Source organism: Thamnophis elegans, chromosome 5 (assembly GCF_009769535.1).
Source record: "Thamnophis elegans isolate rThaEle1 chromosome 5, rThaEle1.pri, whole genome shotgun sequence".
Taxonomy (NCBI): domain Eukaryota; kingdom Metazoa; phylum Chordata; class Lepidosauria; order Squamata; family Colubridae; genus Thamnophis; species Thamnophis elegans.
The window spans coordinates 99,719,349-99,735,765 of NC_045545.1; positions in this window are offsets into that span (position 1 = coordinate 99,719,349).

The window sequence follows — 16,417 nt, forward strand, 5'->3', positions numbered from 1 at the left end:
TTCTATTCCTATTCTATTTGGTTCTATTCAATTCATTTTCTATATTCTGTTCTATTCCTTATTCTATTTCTATTCATATTCATATTCATTTTCTTTATTCTGTTCTATTCGATTCATTTTCCATATTCTGTTCTGTTCTATTCCTTATTCTATTTCTATTCTATTCATATTCATTTTCTTCTGTTCTATTCGATTCATTTTCCATATTCTGTTCTGTTCTATTCCTTATTCTATTTCTATTCTATTCATATTCATTTTCTTCATTCTGTTCTATTCGATTCATTTTCCATATTCTGTTCTGTTCTATTCCTTATTCTATTTCTATTCATATTCATATTCATTTTCTTCATTCTGTTCTATTCGATTCATTTTCCATATTCTGTTCTGTTCTATTCCTTATTCTATTTCTATTCTATTCATATTCATTTTCTTCTGTTCTATTCGATTCATTTTCTATATTCTGTTCTGTTCTATTCCTTATTCTATTTCTATTCTATTCATATTCATTTTCTTCTGTTCTATTCGATTCATTTTCTATATTCTGTTCTGTTCTATTCCTTATTCTATTTCTATTCATATTCATATTCATTTTCTTCATTCTGTTCTATTCGATTCATTTTCCATATTCTGTTCTATTCCTTATTCTATTTCTATTCATATTCATATTCATTTTCTTTATTCTGTTCTATTCGATTCATTTTCCATATTCTGTTCTGTTCTATTCCTTATTCTATTTCTATTCTATTCATATTCATTTTCTTCATTCTGTTCTATTCGATTCATTTTCCATATTCTGTTCTGTTCTATTCCTTATTCTATTTCTATTCATATTCATATTCATTTTCTTTATTCTGTTCTATTCGATTCATTTTCCATATTCTGTTCTGTTCTATTCCTTATTCTATTTCTATTCTATTCATATTCATTTTCTTCTGTTCTATTCGATTCATTTTCTATATTCTGTTCTGTTCTATTCCTTATTCTATTTCTATTCTATTCATATTCATTTTCTTCTGTTCTATTCGATTCATTTTCCATATTCTGTTCTGTTCTATTCCTTATTCTATTTCTATTCTATTCATATTCATTTTCTTCTGTTCTATTCGATTCATTTTCTATATTCTGTTCTGTTCTATTCCTTATTCTATTTCTATTCTATTCATATTCATTTTCTTCATTCTGTTCTATTCGATTCATTTTCCATATTCTGTTCTATTCCTTATTCTATTTCTATTCTATTCATATTCATTTTCTTCTGTTCTATTCGATTCATTTTCTATATTCTGTTCTGTTCTATTCCTTATTCTATTTCTATTCATATTCATTTTCTTCATTCTGTTCTATTCGATTCATTTTCCATATTCTGTTCTGTTCTGTTGTATTCTATTCTATTCTTATTCCTATTCAATTCTTATTCCTATTCCATTTCCGACCTTTTCCTAGCCCTCCCCCTTCCTTGTCCATCTCCCAGAAAGCCCATTTCGTGTCCAGGCAGGCTTTTAATTTATGTTTTCTTGAGGATATCGATGGATTTTTGTTGTGTTTTGGTTTTTTTTCCATCCATGAGGTTGTTTTCCCATTTTCATTAGCTTGGCTGGCCGTATAGATTTTTCTTTTACGGCGCTTATCTCTGTCCACTGCCTGGAAGGGGGAGGGGAAGCAAAGGGGTGCATTAATTCAGTGTTTCTCAACCTTGGCAACTTGAAGATGTCTGGACTTCAACTCCCAGAATTCCCCAGCCAGCGAATGCTGGCTGGGGGATTCTGGGAGTTGAAGTCCAGACATCTTCAAGTTGCCAAGGTTGAGAAACACTGCATTAATTAATAAAAGGGCCCTTTGGAGAGCAGGAGCCAGACTTAAAGGTGCCTCAACCTTACAGGGGCCAAAGCATCAGATCTACACCCAAAGGTGGCCACACACACATTGTTTTGCCCTGTTATTTTCACGGGATGCCATTAGGACCCTCACGGTGCCCCCCTCTCCCTCCCTGGTGGCCCCCTCTGCTTTCCTCTCCTTTGGCATCATGGAACGACGTCATTTGAAGCGACCCAAGGTGTGTTGTTTATGCAGTCTTAAGACACACATGGTGTCAGGCCTGCAGCCCTCTTTTCTTTTGGGCCTTTGGCCTGCCACACTTTCTATTCTTCTACTAGGCATTTTCTATTGTGGGAAAACAGGATTCTACGGAGTTAGATGATATGCAGCCATAACAACATTCTTTCTAGAAAGCCAAGGGTCATCCTTTGTCTCTGCACCTCTGCACCTGACCGGAACTGGATGGGTGTGGAAGCTGCCAGCGTGGCAGTGGGAGATTGGACCATGGGATGGACCTGTGGGGGGAGGGGGAGGAAAGATCTTGGACTTTCATCTGGGTGGGGGAAACCGGGAAGCTTTCAGATTCGGGTTTTCCCAAATGTGCCAACGTGGCTCTCTTCATAAATTGGAACTTTGAGGAATCTTTTGCCTTGGACTCTGATTTAATTTTGGATGCTATTTGGAAACCAGACACCTGGTGTCATTCTGGCCTTGACGCATAGCTGCTCCTTTTGGGGACTGAAGGACCCTCCCAATGTGGAGGGGGGAAAAGGGTCTTAAGCCCCACTCCTTTGGCAAAACAGAGGAAAGTTCGCGATGCTCGAAGATCCAGCAAAGCGGACTAAAATTCAGAGGAGAATCTGGAGCCGTTCACTTTCTGCAAATGCTTTAAACTCAACATTTCCCCCCCCCCCCCCGAATGGAAGTGTGGAGTTTCTCTCCCGTCAGTCATTGCAGAGATACAGAACGTCGGGAAAAAGAAGAAGAAAACTGATGACCGGATGAAAAATCTGAAATTGAGATCTGTCACTTCCTTTTTACATCCTCTCAGTGGTTTCTTCCCTTATACACCAAAAGTATTCTGGGTTTTAACCGATGTGTCCCTTATTATTCTGCTTGAGTGCAGAAAATTCCTGCCTCTCCTGAAAGCAGGTTTAGCTTCCTTGACCCTATTACCTTTGAATTCTGTGTATTCCATTGAAGATCTTGTAGGAAATTAGCACCCATCCCTCTCCCAGAACAATGAAATATTAAAAGGACAAAATGTTTCCCCTAAAATGAGAGCCAGACCCTCACCTCCCTCACCTTTGCCCATGGGCCATTAAGGCCTGAGCCAGTCTATTCTACATAACAAAGATCTTCCTCCTTCAGGCAGAGCCATAATAGGAATCCCAAACCCCTATCATTACATCATCACCCAGCAAGGATCAACCAAGCTTGGGACTCAGGACAGCCTACAGAGTTGCCCCTGCATGGCCCCCATGGGTGCCTGACATCCAATCAGCTCAAATTCAAAAGCCCAGAGGGGGCGTAAAATCCAGGCACTCTCAGCATCTCTGTCTCTTTTTTCCTTCGCCCAAATTCTTCAAGCCACGGGATCCTGTCCACCATTAAACCATCTTTCCAAGCAGCCACCAGTGTCTTTCCCCCCACTTGGAACTGAACCCAGAAGGACGTTTCTTACAACAATCTACTGATTTAAAGGAGAATAGACCTTTTTTTTTGGGGGGGGGGGGGAGAGAACAGCCCAGGGCAGAGAGCTGTACTTTCTGCCAGTCCCACCAGATCTGGCTGGGAATGATTTGGGTCACAGCTGAATAATTTACTGGTTCCCCCAGCTCCCTCCTCCCAGAACATCCTCAAACGTCCATCTCATCCTGGACAGCCTTTTTTCGAACTATTACCATCTGGCAGACGGTACAGGATAATAAAAACAAGGATGAATAGGCTGAAAAACAGCTTCTATCCCAGAGCTGTAACTATATTGAATTCTATTGTGTAAAGGTCAAGGCTCCCCTCGCACAGATGTGCTAGTCGTTCCTGACTCTAGGGGGCGGTGCTCATCTCCGTTTCAAAGCCGAAGAGCCAGCGCTGTCCGAAGACGTCTCCATGGTCATGTGGCCAGCATGACTCAACGCCGAAGGCGCACGGAACGCTGTTCCCTTCCCACCAAAGGTGGCTCCTATTTTTCTACTCGCATTTTTTACGTGCTTTCGAACTGCTAAGTTGGCAGAAGCTGGGACAAGTCACAGGAGCTCCCTCCGTTATGCTAGGGATTTGAACTACGAAACTGCCGACCTTTCTGATCAACAATCTCAGTGTCTTAGCCCCTGAGCCACCGCATCCCCCTACTGAGCAGTATTAATGCAATTATCAGGGGTTTTGAATTCAATTGTATAGAATGTGAAGGATGTGCATTTGTGTTTTATTTTTATAGTTATAATGTGCACATTTAATTTTGTTGTACAAGGTGCAATGACAATAAAGTAAACTAACTTGGCTACGCACCTCTGTTCCACCTCCCATTAGGACGTTGCAAAATGAAATTTACCCCTATTAGCATTTCTCAGTTTGGGCTACTCGAAGAAGGGGGTAGTGGACTTCAACTCCCAGAATCCCCCCAGCCCAAGCAAAGGAATTGTGAGAGTTGAAGTCTGTCGCTCTTCAAATCACCAAGCTTGAATAACATTTGATTTAGACAACTGGAAACTTTCTGTAAATCTTGTGCTTTCCCTTGATCGATGTGTGAGTTTAGATTAGATTAACAAGAGTTGGAAGGGACCTTGCAGGTCATCTAATCCAACCCCCTACCCAAGCAGGAGACCCCTACATCATTTCTGACCAATGGCAGTCCAGTCTCTCCTTGAAAGCCTCCAGAGATGAAGCTCCCACAACTTCCGAAGGCAACTTCTCTTCCGTTGGTTGATTGTTCTCACTGGCAGAAAATCCCTCCTCAATTCCAGGTTGAATCTCTCCTTGATCAGTTTCCATCCATGATTCCTCCTCTGGCCTTCGGGTGCCTTGGAGAATAGCTGGACCCCATAACTCCTCTCTGTTGCAGCCCCTCAAATATTGGAAGATGCTCTCCTGTCTCCCCTGGTCCTTCTCTTCCCTAGACCAGCCAGGCCCAGTTCCTGCAACCGTCCATTATATGTTTGAGCCTCGAGCCCCCTCATCCTCCTGGTTGCTCTTCTCTGCACTCTTTCTAGAGTCTCAACATCTTTTTTACAGTGTGGTGACTGAAATTGGATCCACTACTCTAGGTGTGGCCTTACTAAGGCTTTATAGGCTGGTCTTAGTACCTCCCTTGATCTTGATTGAATCCCTCTGTTAATGCAATTTAGGATTGTGTTGGCTTTTTTGGCTGCCGCTGCAGACGGCTGTTACATGTTGAGTCCTTGCCTTACACACTTGAGCCCAGAATTTTCCGTTGCTAAGCAAGGCAGTTATTCAGAGAGCTGGGCCATATTTGATGACCTCTTTTTTTGCCCTAGTTGTTCGGGAAATCTGGGTTGGTGCGTAGCCTTGGCTTGTCAGGAGTCAGCTGAGAAAGCCACGAAGGGTAATCACATGACACACACACACACCCGCCCCCCAAAGGAACGATGGTCCCTGGAACAGGTCCAGAGTGCTTCCAGATGCCCATTCGCCACCCTGCCTCTTGACGTTGATTTTGCAGGGCTCCCGAAGGGACAGCGGCGAGGGCTTGGGAGGTTTCAGGAGAAAAGGAGACCACAAAGCGATCTCCGCTTAAAAGATCTCTTTTATTCATTTCAGCTGGTCACAAACTACTTCACACAGTGCCAGGGTGCTTTCTAGCCTGCCTGCCGCCCCCTTCCCTCCCCTCCCACGCCCCGCCAGCTTCCATGCTTAACAGCCAGTGCAGCATTTTGGGGTGGTCCCTTGGGTGGATCTCCTCCTGGCCTGCGGGGGGGGGGGGGGGGCTTGTCTGCCTGCCTTATAAAAAGTTGAATCCAAGTGCATTTGCTTCAGGAAACAACACGGAGTTCCCCAATCTTAGTATCCTTAAGACAGGTGGACTTCAACTCCCAGAATTCTGGGAGTTGAAGTTCACCCTGATACAGACATACTCCCCCCCCCTCATAGAAATATGTACACAGGTGCAGCAGGGAGGAAGAAGAGGGGGGGGGGCTGATAGAATCAAACTAACCATGATTGTCTGTTTGGGGGTCAGCCCTTCCTGGTTGCCAGTAAACCTTGCCTTCTCTGCCCCCCCCCCCTCCCCAGTTGCCAGAAAGAGATCCCCCCCCCTCATAAAGCCAGGCAAAAGTACCCCAAGCTTCCTTAAGACTTCCTTAAAGCAGGGAGGGAATCCACTGCACCCCTCAATGGTCTTTCCCACCCCCCAAGAAATACGTGCGAGAAGGGCAGGGGGTCCCCAGATTGCACCTTCTAAAAGGAGGGGGGGTTCCCCCCCCAAGGCTTTGCTCTTTGCAGCCATGCTGGGGACCCCCACCCCCAAATAGAGGCAAACCCCAAATCTGAGCTTCTGAAACCCCCAAATAGAAGCAAACCCCAAATCTGAACTTTTGAACCCCCCAAATAGAAGTGAGCCCCAAATCTGAGCTTCTGAACCCCCAAATAGAAGCAAACCCCAAATCTGAACTTTTGAACCCCCCAAATAGAAGTGAGCCCCAAATCTGAGCTTCTGAACCCCCAAATAGAAGCAAACCCCAAATCTGAACTTTTGAACCCCCCAAATAGAAGTGAGCCCCAAATCTGAGCTTCTGAACCCCCAAATAGAAGCAAACCCCAAATCTGAACTTTTGAACCCCCCAAATAGAAGTGAGTCCCAAATCTGCGCTTCTGAACCCCCAAATAGAAGTGAGCCTCAAATCTGAGCTTCTGAACCCCCAAATAGAAACGAACCCCAAATCTGAACTTTTGAACCCCCCAAATAGAATTGAGCCCCAAATCTGAGCTTCTGAACCCCCAAATGGAAGTGAACCCCAAATCTGAGCTTCTGAACCCCCTAAATAGAAATGGATCCCAAATCTGAGCTTCTGAACCCCCTAAATAGAAGTGAACCCCAAATCTGAGCTTCTGAACCCCCTAAATAGAAGCAAATCACAAATCTGAACTTCTGAACCCCCCAAATAGAAGTGAACCCCAAATCTGAGCTTCTGAACCCCCTAAACAGAAATGGATCCCAAATCTGAGCTTCTGAACCCCCCAAATAGAAGCGAACCCCAAATCAGAGCATCTGAAACGGCTTCTCCTGGTAGTTTGGGTTTTTTGTGGTTTTTTTGTAAAAACGAATAAAATAAACCCTCGGAATACAAAGCAGTCCTGAAAACTTGAGACCCCCCCAACCCACCCCAGAAAGAGAAAACACCCCCCTCGCCCCCTCCCATATTTCCCCCTCCCTTGTCTGAAACCTCCCTCCTCCAGGGAGCCGGGAGCTTCCCAGGTGTGAATTCTCTCTCTCTCTCTCTCTTTCCCCCTCTTTCTCTTTTGGAATAGAAACACGTCACAGGTATATTAATCATAATCATAATCCTCGTATAAGATGGGAAGAAGCATAAATATTCCTGGTTGGAAAAGAAAAAACGCACAAGGCTGAGCTCACACAACATGCTTGCTAACCCTCCCCGCAGTGGGGCGGGGGGAATATACCGGACCCTCCACAGGGGAGCAGCAGGTGCGCACAAGACACGGAGCGAGGAGGGGGATTCTAAGGAAGCCGAAAACCAACCAGCATGTTGTGTGAATGCAGCCGGGATGGAGCCCCCTGTCCCCGCAGAAGAGGGCCTGGGGCGGGGGGGGAGGGATGGGGGCGCCTCCCCAGCCCTCAGACCGCCCCCTCCCCTCATTTTTGCCCACCCACCACCCCGCCCGCAGTCTCGGGGCTTCCTGCTTAGCTCCGGCGGGACGCCCCCCAACCCGCGCCCCCCCCGCCCCCGAGCTCGGGGATGTGGGCTCGGGGCTTATTTACAGGCGAGCCGTTGCGCCAGTTCAGTTGCGAGCGATCCTCCGCAGCCAGTTCGTGGTTGCCGCTCCGGACGAGCGGGGTCGAGGAGGGGAGACCCCTCCCGCGGTCCAGGGGAGGGGGCGGCGGGGATGGAGACCCTCTCCCTGCGGGGCGCGGCTCAGGCGGTCCGGGCTCCGGGGACGGGCGGGGGTCTCTAGCGGGAGCAGGCGGGGGCTTCGTCCAGCGAGCGCTTCTTCAGCTCCTTGGCCAGGCGGGGCGGGTGGGGCGGGCGGGGGGCGGCCGGCCTGCCGCGCTCGGGGGTCTGCCCGGCGGCCAGGAGCAGGAGCTGCGTGTCTTGCGGGGGGCGGCCGGCGGCCGGGGGGGGCGCTGTCCTCGGCTTCCACCCGCAGGTACGCCTTGGCCTTGTGGTGCCGCGCCTGCCGGTCGCTGAAGTCGATCACGCGGCACTCGTACGTCCCTTCGTCGGCCGGCTTGACCCGCGAGAGGCGCAGCTTGTGCGAGATGTTGCTGCCGGCCACCTTCACCACCTGCGGGCACAGAGAGCAGAGCAGAAGGGTCGAGGGTGGGTGCTGGGGACGGGGGATGGGATAGATGGCCTCCCAGGTCCCCTCCACCGCCTGCTATGATCCTAAGGCCGAGGTCCCACCCCATCCCTCCCTGGCAGGGAGACGGGCAGCAAAGAAATAGAAATGAATAAGAACCACCATAACAACCACAACAATGACCATTTGGATGACCACTTGGGGGCCCAGAACCAGAGTTTGGGCAGGAAGTTGGGAGATGAAGCTGCTCGCCTACCAGCAAAGAAAGCAAAACAGAAGAGGGCTCTCTCTCTCTCTCTCTCTCTCTCTCTCTCTCTCTCTCTCTCAGAGAGGGGGGGAATCCCTTGGCAGGCTGGGATAGATGACCTCCAAGGTCCCCTCCATCCCTATTCTTTTTTTTAAATAGTTTTTACTGAACATTTTCAAGTTTAAAAAAACTACAAGGAAAAAAGCGAAAGAAAGGAAAAAGAAAAAAGCCAAGGGAAAAAAAAAATACAGAAACAAGTAGAAACAGATTAAAAACACACAGAGAGAAAATGACAATATAATAATATAATTTTACAGCTTCCTGTAGTAGCGGCATGTAAAATAGGAGGAGTGAAGACACAGCTACCCTGGGGGGTTGCAGGCACCCCAGGCCAAGAAAAAGGAAGAAGAAAAGGGGAGGGAAAATTCCGTGTTTTTGGCATTTGGCTTTGAAGGGAATCCGAAGGAAGGAAACCCTTCTTCGGAAGGAGTGACTCACGTGTGACTTTCCCCAGAATTGTGTCACCTTCTTTTTCTCTCTTTTGCAAAGTGATATTTATGGATCCCTGTGACTCAGGCGTGTGAGGACCCTACACAAACACACACACACCTCAGAAGGAAGCCTGGCACAGGCAGAGGGTGGGGGAGAATTGACTGGGGAAGGAGCAGGGCTGATTTTAAGGGCCCCTTTAAGCATTTCAAGGGGGGGGGGGCAATGTGGACATCATTAAAAAAAGGAGGGAAGGAAGGAGAGAAGGAAGGAGGGAAGGAAGAAGAGAAGGAGAGAAGAAAGGAGGGAAGGAAGGAGGGTATGTAGGAGAGAAGGAAGGGGGAAGGAAGGAGGAAAGGAAGGGGGAAAGGAAGGAGAGAAGGAGAAAAGAAAGAAAGGAAGGAGGGAAGGGGAAGGAGGGAGGGAAGGAAGGAGAGAAGAAAGGAGGGAAGGAAGGAGGGAAGGAAGAGAAGGAGAGAAGAAAGGAGGGAAGGAAGGAGGGTATGTAGGAGAGAAGGAAGGAGAAAAGAAAGGAGGGAAGGAAGGAGGGAAGGAGAGAAGGAGGGAAGGGGAAGGAGGGAGGGAAGGAAAGGGAGCAGGAGAGAAGAAACGAGGGAAGGAGGGAGGGAAGGAAGGAAGAAGAAGTAGGACCGTTGTAAGATAAGATGGATCTATGGGATGTTGAGAAAGCAATCTTCAAGTATATTGTCAACAGTAGGGAAAAATTGTTATAAATACATATTATTAATAACAGCTATGAGATCATATAATTGTGAATGTATATATGAAATTGATAAAATAAAATTTTTTTAAAAATCATCCAATCAGCCAAGCCGGCATCTCTCCTGGTCCCCCCACCCCCCCACCCCCGGCTGGCTTGCAATCTACCTTAATGCCCAAAATACCCGCCAACATGCACAGAGCTGGCATCGTTGTGCAAAACGACAGCCTTGCAAACCTCACCACCTCTGCACGTTCCAGGAACATTTGGGGGGGAGGGCAGGGGGGGGTGTCAGAGCAGAGGAAAAGGCACAGATGTCCACATTTGGTCTGCAGCTTCCTGGCAGAGAAACGAGGGGGGGGAGGGGGGAGGTGATGTTTATCTCTTTAAGCTGCCAATTCAGGGGTGTTTGCAAGGCACACACACACACACACAGACCCCTCAAAAAAGTCAAGGTGGTGCCATATGGGTTGTTTCGAGTGCACCCTAAGGAGACCCCTGGCTGCCATGAGCTACCAGACCAGCCACCATTATGTGAGGAAGTTGCATTTTCTGTGCAATGTATCCCAACGTTAGAGAACATAGAATAACAAGGTTGGAAGGGGCCTTAGAGGTCTTCTAGTCCAACCTCCAACTGATCGGGACAAGTGGCTGCCTGGTCTCTTGGTCAAACCTCCAGTGTTAGAAGTGCCAACAAGTTCCGGAGGCCAGCTATTCTCAACAACAGAATAACAGAGTTGGAAGGGGCCTTGGAGGTCTTCTAGTCCAACCCCCTGCTCCAACAGGAGGCCCGAGACCATTGTGGACGAGTGACTTTCGAGTCACCCGTTAAACATTCCACTGTTGGAGCCCCCACAACTTCTGGAACATTGAACATAGCAATGAAGGAGAATATTTGCAGCTCAGGGTTGAAATGAGGGGTCTTTGGTGCCCTCTGAGCTTTGTTTTCTTACAAACGTCTCATTTACCCAACTAAGTAACATCATCAGGGCTAGAAGGGAGGGGGGTTTGCAGAGCAAGAAGGAGAAGAAAGAGGAGAAGGAGAAGTATGGGGCCCTGGGTGCTCTCTGAGCTTGGCTGTTTTGTTGCAGACGTTTCATGGCCTAACTAGGTAACATCATCAGTGCAAGAAGAGAGGAGATTTTTGCAGAAAGGAGGAGGAAGAGGAACAGAAAGGGGAGGAAGAATGAAGGGAGGAAGAGGAATGAGGGGATGAAGAGGAGGAGGAATGAGGGGAGGAAGAGGAGGAAGAGAAAGAAGAGGAGGAGGGAGGAAAAGGAATGAGGGGATGAGGAGGAGAAATGAGGGGAGGAAGAGGAGGAAGAAAGAAGAGGAGGAGGGAGGAAGAGCAGGAAGAGGAATGAGGGGAGGAAGAGAAAGAAGAGGAGAAGGGAGGAAGAGCAGGAAGAGGAATGAGGGGAGGAAGAGAAAGAAGAGGAGGAGGGAGGAAGAGCAGGAAGAGGAATGAGGGGAGGACGATGACGATTCTGGGGTCCTTGATGCTTTCTGAGCTTGGATGTTTCCTTGCAGACGTTTCATGACCCAGCTAGGGAACATCATCAGTGTTAGAAGGGAGGAGAATTTGCAGAAAGGAGGACAAAGAGAAGGGGGGGGAGGAGGAGAAGGAGGAGGAGGACTGTGGAGTCCTTGGTGCTCTCTGAGCTTGGCTGGTTTCCTTGCAGACGTTTCATGATCCAACTAGGGAACATCATCAGTGCTACCTAGTTAGGGTAAGGAAAGGTCTGCGAGAAAACAGCCAAGCTCAGAGAGCACCGAGGACCCCACATAGAACATAGAATAGCAGAGTTAGAAGGGACCTTGGAGGTCTTCTAGTCCAACCCCCTGCTCAGGCAGGAGCCTCTAGATGCCATTTTAGACAAAGGTTTCTCCGTTCTCTTTCGAAAGCACCCACAACCTCTGGAAGGAAGCTTATTCCATTGGTTGATTGCTCTCCCTGTTAGGAAATTTCCCCTTACTCAGAACCACAGCATCACAGCCTTGGAAGGGACCTTGGAGGTCCCCTAGTCCTACCCCAAGCAGGAGAGCCTGTATACCCTTTAGAGCAAATGGTCTGGGGCTGCAGGAGCAGAAGAGAACGACAGTGCTGGAAGGGACCTTGGAGGTCCTCTAGTCCAACCCCCTGTTCCAGCAGGAGGCCCTATGCGGATTCAGACAAGTGGCTGTCCAGTCTCCTTAGAAACCTCCAGGGATGGAGCTCCCACAGCTTCCAGAGGGCCAGAGAATAAAACTCACCCAACTGGAGAAAAGGCCAGAGGCAGCCCTCTGTCTGCACCCCCCCCCCATCCAGCCTTTCCCCCCTCCCCCGGCCCTCCCCTTGGCCCACTTGCCCCCCACCCCCAGTTCCTATCCATCAAGGAGGCCTGGAGGGGGGAGCCTCCCCCAGGCAGGGCACTGGAGTCGGTGTCTGTGGCTCACAGGACCTAATTAGCTTTCCTAGCAAATGGTTTGGCTGTTGGAATTTATCACCTAATGAAATTTAAGACTTGCTCACTAGCTGCAGATGCTGCTCTGGGCCCGGGTCCCATAAATCAGGTTTATTACCCACCCCGAAGCTACAGCCTCCCTTGCCCATAATCACAGCGGGCGGGAAGGGTCCCCACTGCCTTTCTGTAGGCTGAGATGTTCCCTCGTTTGAAGAGTGGGACAAGGTCACAGGCGAAAGCCCCCTCCCTACAAAGGACGAGGGAGGAAGAGGAAGGCCGGGTGGAGGAGGCTCAGCAAAGAGGCACTGGAGAATTTCTGGGGAGCCTTTGGGAATGGCCAAGCCGCTCTCTTCCCACCCCCCACCCCACAATCTGTTTCCCAATACCAGTAGCTCTGTTGAAGTCTCGGTCTTCCTCAAGCTGGGGGGCAATTGTGGCTGGCTGGGGAATTCTGGGAGATAAAGATCCTTACCTCTTAAGGTGGCCTAGGTTGCAACACTAAGTTTAGAAGATAGCAATAGCAATAGCAGTTAGACTTATATACCGCTTCACAGGGCTTTCAGCCCTCTCTAAGCGGCTTACAGAGTCAGCATATCGCCCCCACAGTCTGGGTCCTCATTTCACCCAGATAGATAGATAGATAGATAGATGATTGATAGATAGATAGATAGATAGATAGATAGATAGATAGATAGATAGATAGATAGATAGCAATAGCAGTTAGACTTATATACCGCTTCATAGGGCTTTCAGCCCTCTCTAAGCGGTTTACAGAGTCAGCATATCGCCCCCACAGTCTGGGTCCTCATTTCACCCAGATAGATAGATAGATGATAGATGATAGATAGATAGGTAGATAGATAGATAGATAGATAGATAGATAGATAGATAGATTGATAGATAGATAGATAGATAGATAGATAGATAGATAGATAGATAGATAGCAATAGCAGTTAGACTTATATACCGCTTCATAGGGCTTTCAGCCCTCTCTAAGCAGTTTACAGAGTCAGCATATCGCCCCCAACAACAATCCGGGTCCTAATTTCACCCACCTCGGAAGGATGGAAGGCTGAGTCAACCCTGAGCCGGTGAGATTTGAACCGCCGAACTGCAGACTAGCAGTCAGCTGAAGTGGCCTGCAGTGCTGCACTCTAACCACTGCGCCACCTCGGCTCGAGATCCAGAAGGACTTTGACAGACCCAAATACTGGACCCTATCTAACAAAATTAACCTCAGTGGGGAGAAAAGTAAGGTGTTGCACTTAGGTAGGAAAAATCAAATGCACAGGTACAGCGTAGTTGGTACCTGGCTCAACAGTCATAACTTCGAGAAGGATCTTGGTGTCCCAACTAATGGACATGAGCCAGCCCATGTGCTGCAGCTGCCAAAAAAGCCAATGCAATTCTAGGCTGCATTTACAGAAGGCGAGACCAAGATCCCGTGAAGGGTTAATACCACTTTACAAGGCCTTGTTAATGTCCGGCCTGCAGCCCTCTTTTCTTTTGCGACTTTGGCCTGCCACACTTTCTATTCTTCTACTACGCCTTTTTCTATGGTGGGGAAATGGGAAGGGGGGATTGTAGGGGGTTAGATGATATGCAGCCATAACAACATTCCTTTCTAGGAAACCAAGGTCATCCTTTGTCTTTGCACCTCTGCACCTGACCGGAACTGGATGGGTGAAGCTGCCAGTGTGGCAGTGGGAGATTGGACCATGGGATGGACTCGTGGGTGTGGGGGAAAGATCCTGAACTTTCAACTGGGGTGGGGAAAACTGGGAAGCTTTCAGATTCGGGTTTTCCCAGATGTGCCAACATGGCTCTCTTCATAAATTGGGACTTTGAGGAATCCTTTGCCTCGGATTCTGATTTAATTTTGGATGCTGTTTAGAACCCCGACAGTTGAAATATGACATCCAGTTCTGGTCCCCACAATACAAAAAAGATGTTGAGCCTTGGCTCAGCGACCACAGCCATTCGCATAACAACCATCATGAAATAATGGTCATAACACGGGGTGCTCTTCGTTAGGGCCACAATGGACAGCAGAAATCTCCCTCTCCGTTGTGATGAGACACGGTCATAAAACTGGGCCTCACTCAAGTTACAACCGTAGTGTCTTACGATGTCAATCCTTGTCCCAGGTTTGGTCATAAGCCGAGGAACGCCCGTAGCCCATTTTATTCCTCCGTGCTTTTTAATAAGATTCTAGCAAACTCCCGCTAAGTTAAATAGGAGCCAGCCGTGTGCGGTGGCAGCCAAAAAGGCCAACACAATCCTAAATTGCATTAACAGAGGGATGCAATCAAGATCAAGGGAGGTATTAATACCACTCTACAAAGCCTTAGTAAGGCCACCAATCCTGCATCCAGTTTTGGTTACCACACACTATAACAAAAGATGTTGAGACTCTAGAAAGAGGGCAGAGAAGAGCAACAGAGATGATAAGGGGACTGAAGCAGTGGTGGGATTCAAAGAATTTTACGACCAGTTTTGTGGGTGTGGCTTTGTGTGCCTGGCAGGGGGAGGATACTGCAAAATCCCCATTCCCTCCCCACTCTCAAAATTTCCAGACCGGAGGCTAAAACATACGAAGAACGGTTGCAGGAACTGAGTATGTTACTGAAAAGAAGGACCAGGGGAGACAGGATAGCATTTTTTTAAAATTATTTTGTTTTTCTTTTTTTTCTTCTTTCATTGTAAGCCTCCCGGAGTCCTCCAGGATTGGGTGGCCTATAAATTTAATAAATGAAATAAATGAAATCTTCCAATATCTCAGGGGTTGCCACAAAGAAGATTTGGGGGTCAAGCTATTCTCCAAGGCACCTGAGGGCACAACAAGAAGCAATGGGTGGAAACTAATCAAGGAGAGAAGCAACTTGGAACTAAGGAGAAATTTCCTGAGAGTCAAAACAATTAACCAGTGGAACAGGGAAGGAAGGAAGGAAGGAAGGAAGGAAGGAAGGAAGGAAGGAAGGAAGGAAGGAAGGAAGGGCAATGAGTGGAAATTAATCAAGGAGAGAAGCAACTTAGAACGGAGGAGAAATTTCCTGACAGTGAGAACAATTAACCAGTGGAACAGGGAAGGAAGGAAGGAAGGAAGATAGGAAGGAAGGAAGGAAGGAAGGAAGGAAGGAAGGGCAATGGGTGGAAATTAATCAAGGAGAGAAGCAACTTAGAACGGAGGAGAAATTTCCTGACAGTGAGAACAATTAACCAGTGGAACAGGGAAGGAAGGAAGGAAGGAAGGAAGGAAGATAGGAAGGAAGGAAGGAAGGAAGGAAGGAAGGAAGGAAGGGCAATGGGTGGAAACTAATCAAGGAGAGAAGCAACTTAGAACGGAGGAGAAATTTCCTGACAGTGAGAACAATTAACCAGTGGAACAGGGAAGGAAGGAAGGAAGGAAGGAAGGAAGGAAGGAAGGAAGGAAGGAAGGAAGGAAGGAAGGAAGGAAGGAAGGGCAATGGGTGGAAACTAATCAAGGAGAGAAGCAACTTAGAACTGAGGATAAATTTCCTGACAGTGAGGACAATTGACCAGTGGAACAGAAGTTGCCTCCAGAAGTTGTGAATGCCCCAATACTGGAAGCCTTTAAGATGCTGGATAGCCATTTGTCCGAAGTGGTGTAGGGTTTCCTGCCTAAGCAAGGGGCTGGACTAGAAGACCTCCAAGGCCCCTTCCAACTCTACCATTCTATGTAATTCTTTGTAATCTGGGCCTGATTAGCTGGTATTAAAATAACATGTCAGGAACGAAGCGCTCTTAAAATATCCTTCTATATTTATCCTGGGCAGAAAACCCGCTGCTGAAATGAGCAGGGAGATAATTGCAAAAGCTTTGGGGGGGGGGGCGCCCCTCCTTGTCGGAGTAGTTAGAAGAGCAGGGAGGGAGCCTTGGGAAGTCAGGTGAAACGTGTATTTCCTTAACTAATTAGCTGACTCCCTTCCTGTGAGTTTCTCCGGCTCAAAATCTGCGGAAGAGGGAGAGAAGAAGGGAGCCAGGATGGTTCCCAGCGAAAGAGCTAGGATCCGGCCACAGATGTTGCATTAGTTCTCCTTAGGAGACAAGGCAGCCTCAGACCTTACCACGGGGTCCCTCAACCTTGGCTAGTGGAAGATGGATGGACTTCAACCCCCAGAATTCCCCTGCACTTATATGCGTACCTTTTGATGTGTATCCCCCTTGTTGTGGCCTACTTACTCT